The sequence below is a fragment of the Chinchilla lanigera genome, unplaced genomic scaffold, assembly GCF_000276665.1.
Source record: "Chinchilla lanigera isolate Chin_1 unplaced genomic scaffold, ChiLan1.0 scaffold00185, whole genome shotgun sequence".
Lineage (NCBI taxonomy): Eukaryota > Metazoa > Chordata > Mammalia > Rodentia > Chinchillidae > Chinchilla > Chinchilla lanigera.
The window spans coordinates 207,536-215,046 of record NW_004955586.1 but is presented as its reverse complement, the minus strand read 5'-3'; the positions used below and the strand labels follow the sequence as shown (position 1 = coordinate 215,046).

General features: G+C 37.1%; 1 long non-coding RNA gene across 1 annotated transcript in view; it reads right to left on the bottom strand.

Annotated features, from left to right (window-relative positions):
* Positions 1–6,852, bottom strand: part of LOC106147583 — a 60,899-nt gene extending 54,047 nt beyond the window's left edge. The window contains exon 1 of the long non-coding RNA XR_001232520.1: positions 6,804–6,852. This is a non-coding gene — a long non-coding RNA (uncharacterized LOC106147583). The remainder of the gene's footprint in view (positions 1–6,803) is intronic.
* Between the last annotated feature and the right edge of the window lie 659 nt (positions 6,853–7,511).

The following is a 7,511-nucleotide window of genomic DNA, read 5'->3' as shown; positions in this document are numbered from 1 at the left end:
AATGTCTGTACTGATCCTTTGCTATTTTGTAAAACGTTGTCGATCTGTTAGTATTTTCCTCCTTTTATTTCTAAAATTAAAATAAATAAATAAATAAATTTTGGGGTTCTGATTTTTTCAATCATTTTTAAAATAAGTTTCTTGGTACATTTTAGATATGCATAATGATCACATTCATCATAGGGAATTTATCTTAGTTCCTCTTTTTCCCATTCCCAAACTCTCTCTTGAAATCCTCTTCTCCTCATTTACAAAGGTGTGTTTCCATTTTATCCTGTTTCTCTCATTTTTTCTTTTCCCTTCCATCTCCCCAATTCCTCCTTTCATTTGAACAAATACTTCCTATTTTACAATATCTGTTATACATCAATTCTTTGTATGTTCTAGATATTAGTCCTTTGAAGAACAACTGGCTAAGATTTTTTCCACACTGTGGGATGTCTTTACACTCTGTTGGTGATTTCTTCTGCTGTGAAAAACTTTTTAATAAAATGAGGTCCCCATTGTTAACACTTTGTAGTGTATCTCATGCCATTGGGGTTTTGTTCATGAAATCTTTGCTTACACCTATATTTTCAAGAGTTCTGCTTATTCCGTCTTCCAGCATATTTAGCATTTCTGTGTTAGTATTTAGATCTTTGATCCATTATGATTTTAGTTTCATGCATGGTGATAGACAGGGGCTAGTTTTAGTCTTTGGCATGTGGAAAAACAGTTTTTCCAGCACCATTTATTGAAGAGGCTATCTTTCTTCCAGTGAATGTGTTTGGCCCCTTTGTCAAAGATAAATGAGCCCAGAATTATTTTTGCTATTCTAGGTCCAAATGAGCTTTAGAATTGTTTTCTCTAGTTCTGTGAAGTGTGTTAATGGTATTTTGGTTGAGATTGCATTAAATCTGTATAACAATTTTGGGTAGATGGCCATTTTACTATTTTGGTTCTTCCCATCCAAGAGCAAGGGATGTATTTCCATTTTCTGATATCCTCTTCAATCTCCTTTTTCAGAGTACTGTAGTTTTTGGTGTAGAGATCTTTTATTTCCTTTGTTAGATTGATTCCTAAGTATTTCATTTTTTAATGCTACTATGAAAGATATGGTTTCCCTAATTTTTCTCTTGATGAGTTTGTTATTTGTGTACAGGAATGCTATTGATTTTTTTGAGTGTTGACTTTGTATCCAGCTATACAGCTAAATCTGGTTCCTAAATCTAGAGGTATTTTTGTAGAATTTTTTGGATTGCCTATGTAGAATATCATGTCATCTGCAAATGATGATAATTTAACTTCTTCTTTTGCTATCCTTATTCCTTTTATTTCTTTCTCTTGTCTAATTGCTCTGGCCAATGTTTCCAGAACTATATTAAACAGGAGTGGTGATAGTGGACATCTTGATCTTGTTCCTAATTTTAGATTGAAAACTTTCCATTTTGACCATTCAGTATGATGTTGGCTATTGGTCAGCCCTAAGTGGCTTTTATCAGATTGAGAGAAAGACCATCTATTCCAATTTTTTGTAGGATTTTTACTATGAATTTGTGTTGAACTTTGTCAAAAGCTTTTTCTGTATCTATTGAAATGATCATATGATTTTTGTCTTTGGCTCTGTTAATATGATGTATTACATTTATTGATTTGCACATGTTAAACCATCCCTGAATTCCTATGATGAATCCTACTCAGTCATGGTATATAACTGTCTTGATGATTTGCAGCATTCTGTTTGCCAGTGTCTTAGCTACTTTTCCACTTTCTGACACAAAATACCCAACACCCAAAGTTAAAGGGAGAAAGGTTTATTGGCTCACAGTTTGTAGAGGTTGCAGTGCATAATTGCACAATCAGCTGAGTCCAAGGCAGGGCCACTTGGCAGAGGGGCATACAAGAGAAGAAACAGCTCATGGTGGCAGAAGACAGCAAAAGCAACAAGGGAGGGTGAGACAAGTCTCTTTTTGTCCCTTATACTGTAGCAGACTACCTGCCTTAGGGCAGGTGTAGTACTCACGTCCTTAATCCCAGCATTAGATCATGAATCAATCACAAACTCTAGATTCAGCTACCTCTGAAAAGCCCACCCCCCATAATTGCATGAGGCTTTGGAGGGACATCTAGACAAAAACCATAGTGGCCAGTATCTACTGAGAATTTTTGCATCTATGTTCATTACAGAGATTGGTCTGTAGTTTTGTTTGGTTTTTTGGTTGGGTATTTCTCTGGTTTTGGTATCAGGGTAATACTTGCTTCTAGCAATGACTTTGGGACTATTGCTTCCCTTTCAATTTCATTAAAGAGTTTGATGAGTAATGGCATTAGATCTTCTCTAAATTTCCTGTAGAACTCAGCAGTAAATCCATCACAATCCAGGATTTTCCATGTTGGTAAGTTTTTAATTACATTTTCAATTTCATTGACTGATATTGGTTTACTTAGAAGTTTTATATCTTCTTGATTCAACTTTGGTAACCCATATGTATCTAGGAATCTGTCCATTTTTATTTGTGTTTTTCATTTTATTAAAGTTTCTCAAAGGAGTATTGATGATCTTCTGGGTTTCCCAAGGATCCATTATGATTTCACCCTTTTCATCCCTAACTACATGAATTTGAGTCTTTCTTCCCTTTTTTTGATAAGGTTGGTTAAGGGTTTGTAAATTTTATTCAATCTTTCAAAGAACCAATTCTTCAATTCATTTATTTTTATATTATTTTCTTAGTCTCAATTGCATTAATATCTGCTCTGATCTTTATAATATCCTCCATCATACCAGCTTTGGGTTTGACTTACTCATCTTTCTCTAGAAATTTGAGATTCAACACTAAGTTATTTATTTGAGCTTAGTCTATTTTCTTGATGCGAGAGTTAACCGCTATTAATTTCCCTCTTAGAACTGCTTTCATTGCATCCCATAAATTCTGGTATGTTGTAGTGGCATTATCACTTAATTGTAAGTACTGTTTAATTTCTTCTTTAATTTCATCTGTGACCCATTAGTTGTTCAGAAGGGTGTTATTTAATTTGCATGTGTTTATGGAGTTTTTGTGGTTTCCTTTGCCATTGATTTACAGTTTCATTGCACTATGGTCAGATGATATGCATGGGATAATTTCAATTCTTTTGCATCTACTTAAGCATATTCTATGGGCTAGTATGTGGTCTATTTTGAACAACATCCAATGCACCACTAAGAAGAACGTGCATTCTGATGTTGTGGGGTGCAATCTTCTGTAGACATCCACTTAGTCCTTTTGTTCACAGGTTTGGTTCAGTTCTTATTTCTTTGTTGATTTCTTTTCTAGTTGATCTATGTACTTGTGACAGTGGGATATTAAGTTCCTCCATTACAATTATGTTAGTGCTTCATTGATTTTTCATGTCCATTAATATTTGTTTTATAGGTACTTGGGTGCAGCTGTATCTCGTACATGTATATTTATGATATCTCTTCTTGGAATTTTCCCTTAATAAGTACATAGTGACCTTCTTTATCTCTTTTGATCAGTCTTGGCTTGAAGTTCACATTGTCTGCAAATAGAATAACTACCCCTGCTTTTTTCTAGGTCCCTGTAGTATGGAGTATTGTTTACTATCCTTTGACTTTCAGTCTATGAAGTTAAATGTGTTTCTTCAATGTAACATGTTGTTGGATCTTGTTTATTGATCTATTTTGCTAGTTTATTTCTTATGATTGGTGAATTGAGACCATTTACTTTGAAGTTATAACTGATATGTATTGGCTTGTCCTTTTCATATTATTTTACTGCTGATGGTGCCTGTCTTTCCCTTCTGTTTAATTGCTTGCCCTGCTTGGTGGCTTCTTTCTATTGGTACTCTTGGAATTATGATCTTTATCACCTCTTTCTAGAATAACTTTCAGGATTATTTGTAGAGTTGATTTGGTTGTCATGAATTTCTTCAGTTATCCTTTGTCATGGAGTATTTCACTTCTTTATTAATTCTGAATGATAATTTTGTGGAATACATCAACCTGGGTTAGAAGCTGTTTTTTCTTTCAGGATTTGAAATACTTCAAGCTCTCTTTGACTTAAGGGTTTATATTGAGAAGTCTGCTGTGATTCTTCTGGGCTTTCTTTTATAGGTGTTTTGTTTCTTTTCTCTAGCACCTTTTAATTTCTGTTCTTATGCTGAATTTCTGGAATCTTGATTACTATATGCCTTTGTGTAGATTTATTTTGGTCATGACTAATTGGAGTTCTGTATGCCTCACTTACTGTATGTCAAATTCTTTCTCTATGCTTAAGAAGTTTTCTACTATTACTTCTGTAAATAGGGTTTTTATGTCATTTGTGCTCACTCCCACTTTTTCCTTGACTCCAGTCAATCTTATGTTGTTTTTCTTTGCACCATCTTGTAGTTCCTGGATTGCTGTTACATGGTCCCTATTTTTAAGAGATCTTGCTTTTCCTGATCACTTTTAAGCCTGTCTTCTAGGTCTGATATTCTATCTTCACTTTTTAAAATGCACTTTTGTGTAATCCCAGCACTCAAGAGGCTGAGGCAGGAAGATTGTCACAAGTTCAATATCAGCTTGGGCTACAAAGTGAGCTCCAGGCCAGCTTGAACTGCCTAGCAAGACCCTGTCTCAAAAAGACAAAAATAAATAAATAAATTCAGTTTTGTAAACTTTCAATAGAATTTTTAATTTTCTGAATACTGTCTGAATCTGTTTCATGGATTTCATTTGTTTCCTATGTTGGATACTCATGGCTCCCATCATTTCTGTCCTCCTCTTTTAAAAAAATTTATGTCTACTTTAGATTTGCTGAACAAGTTCTTCATTATGTGTATCCTTTCTTTTTAACCTGTGAAATTATTTGTGTTCTGATTTCCTCTATAGCCTCATGTATATATTTTTTAAAATTTCTGCTACTCTCATTCCAGAAAATTCAGGTGGTTGGCTTCTGATTTTCTCTATTTTGTTGTCTTCTGGATTTATCCTGGGTGGGCTGGAAGTCTTGGTTTGCATTTTGCTTCTGTGCTTGTTATCTTCTATTTTTCCAATTTTAATTTGTTTTCTGTGTTGTTTGCATTTTTCTCATGTTAGGTAGCTTCATCACTGGTATTGAGGATTCCCTAGGAAATGTTTATTACTCTGAGATGTCTTCTAGATGTAGTTGGCTGTTCATCTTTGTGTCTGCTGCAAGATCCTATCTTCCTACTGTATTAGGAATGAGGAGTTGCTATCTATTTGGCTTAGCACCCAGTACTTTGGTACTGGACTATGGGGATGATTATGACCCCCGATCATCACAGTATTGTTATATAAGGGTGAACAACTGATTACAAGTATGGATCCTGGCTAACGTTGTACAATTAGCAATTACAATATCATCAGTCACAGCCTAGAACCTGAAAATCTGTGATAACTATTAATTTGGCATTTCCAAGCCTAGGAGCAAGATCTATAGTTATATAACAACATGCAACATAAACCAGGAACTTGTATGCAGTGAGTTTTCCCTTGGTAGAGTGATTTTATCCTGTGAGGAAAGGGAATTTAAGAGTGGCAGAGACAAAGAAGAGCAATAAGTGAAGAGAAATATAGTGGAAGCAAGACTTAAGGACAAAGGATGATCACCCAAACTTTGGGAAGCTGGAGAAGAGGACAGGAGAGAAAGAATGAAGGAGAGAGCAAAAGAATATTGAAGCAAACCAGAAAGACTACAGACAATTTTCATTCACATGTAAGTATCAGAAAATCAAGAAATACTATTGAGGAAAGAGAGAGATAGGACAGAGAAAATAAACCAAACAATAAAAGTTAAAACCCAAACAACTCCCCCAAAAAAGGAAAGCAAAAAAGAAATTCCTCTAGTGCTCCCCCCATTCTGTGTTAGTTCTCTAGTCAGAGCCAGAATCTATACTGAGTAACCCCACAAAGTCTTCAGTAGGATTACTTCTGGTTGTGAGGTTGATCTTGGCCAGACCACTGACTCCTCCCACATATGTTCATCACAGAGTGGGGGAGTGCCCTTGTCTGCCAGTGGCTATGGACATTTACCTATTTATGTTTCTGGTTGCAGAGCAGGGGGCTGCTTCTAGTCCTTTGTAGCTAGGGCTAAAAGTGGCTTTTGACAGCTGCTGGAACAGAATCTGGGTGGTCCTGACACCTATGTGTCAGAAGAGTTCCTCCCAGTCTGCTGTCCAACTGCCAGCTGTCTACTGTGACTGAATGGGCCTTCCTTCTTTCTACTCTGGGATATTGGCAGTGAAGCAGTCCTGGAGCTTTTCTGCTTCTGGAGTTCAAGTCCTGAGCCCTTTGAAATAAAATGGCAATCCTGCCCACCCATTGCTATTCTTGTGGGCGATTCCATGTCTGGCACTGCTCTAATTCACTCACCTACTGCTGACAAAAGGGTGGGCTGCTTGGGAAACAGTGTCTTGTGTTTTCACTGCTGACTCCAACTGTACAACATTCTCCTGGTCCAGGTCAAGTCTCAGTCTCCCAGCAGGGAGCAAAGTTTCTTTTTCTGTCTCCCTGTCTCCCAGGTCAGCTACACAGCTGCTCTAGTTGCACCACATGGTCTCAGGTCTGCTGTGGTGAGCTATTTCTTCTGTAGCAATGAATCCTATTTTCTCTACTGTCAGTCCCCTCATGGTTCTTGTGTGCCCCGCACTCCCGTTGGATTCTCCTCAGGCTGTTGTTTTCCACTCTCAGCACTTTGTTCTGGAGAACCTGAGCCACTGATGCTCAGCACACCTCCATTTTCCTCTGACCTCCACTCTTCCCCTTTGGTCCCACAAACCTTGCCTATTTGGTGACTCCAAAATGACTTACTGATTCTCACCTCCAAATTTTGTTCATGCTGCTATTCCTGCTTCTCCTGGTCAGGTGCTAGAATAAAAAGAAAGCATGAATTAAGTTAATTCTAACTCCCCAGTTAGACACTTACTAGCTATGTGATATGCCCAATAGCCACATGTTCTTGGATAGGTGTTTCAATCTTCCTTAACATTGATTTTCTTACCTGTAAATTGAGAGCATTAGTACTTATCTCTATTTTGATATTTTAGTGCTCCATTTTGAATATTAAATGAGATGTTCATGTACCTGATACATCATGCATGTTAAATATTTTCTTATCGTTTTGTTTGTTTGTTTGTCTTTATTTATTTATTTTTTTTTTGTATCGGGAATTGAACTCAGGACCTCGTGCTTGCCAGGCAGGTGCTTCTGCCACTGAGCTATATCCTCAGCCCTGTTTGTCTTTTTGAGACAGTGTCTCACTATACAGTTCAGACTGATCCTGAACTCACTTTGTAGCCCAGGCTGGCCTCAAACTTACAGTGATCCTCCTGCCTCAGCCTCCCAAGTGCTGGGATTACAGGTGAGTGCCACCACACCTTGCTGTTGGTTTGTTTTTTGACACAGGATCTCACTATGTAGTCCAGGCTGTCCTCAAACTTGTGGCAATCCTGCCTCAGCCTCTCAAGTGCTTGAATTACAGGAGTGTGCCACCATGCCCAGTATATTTCTCTATGATGTTTAACCCCTC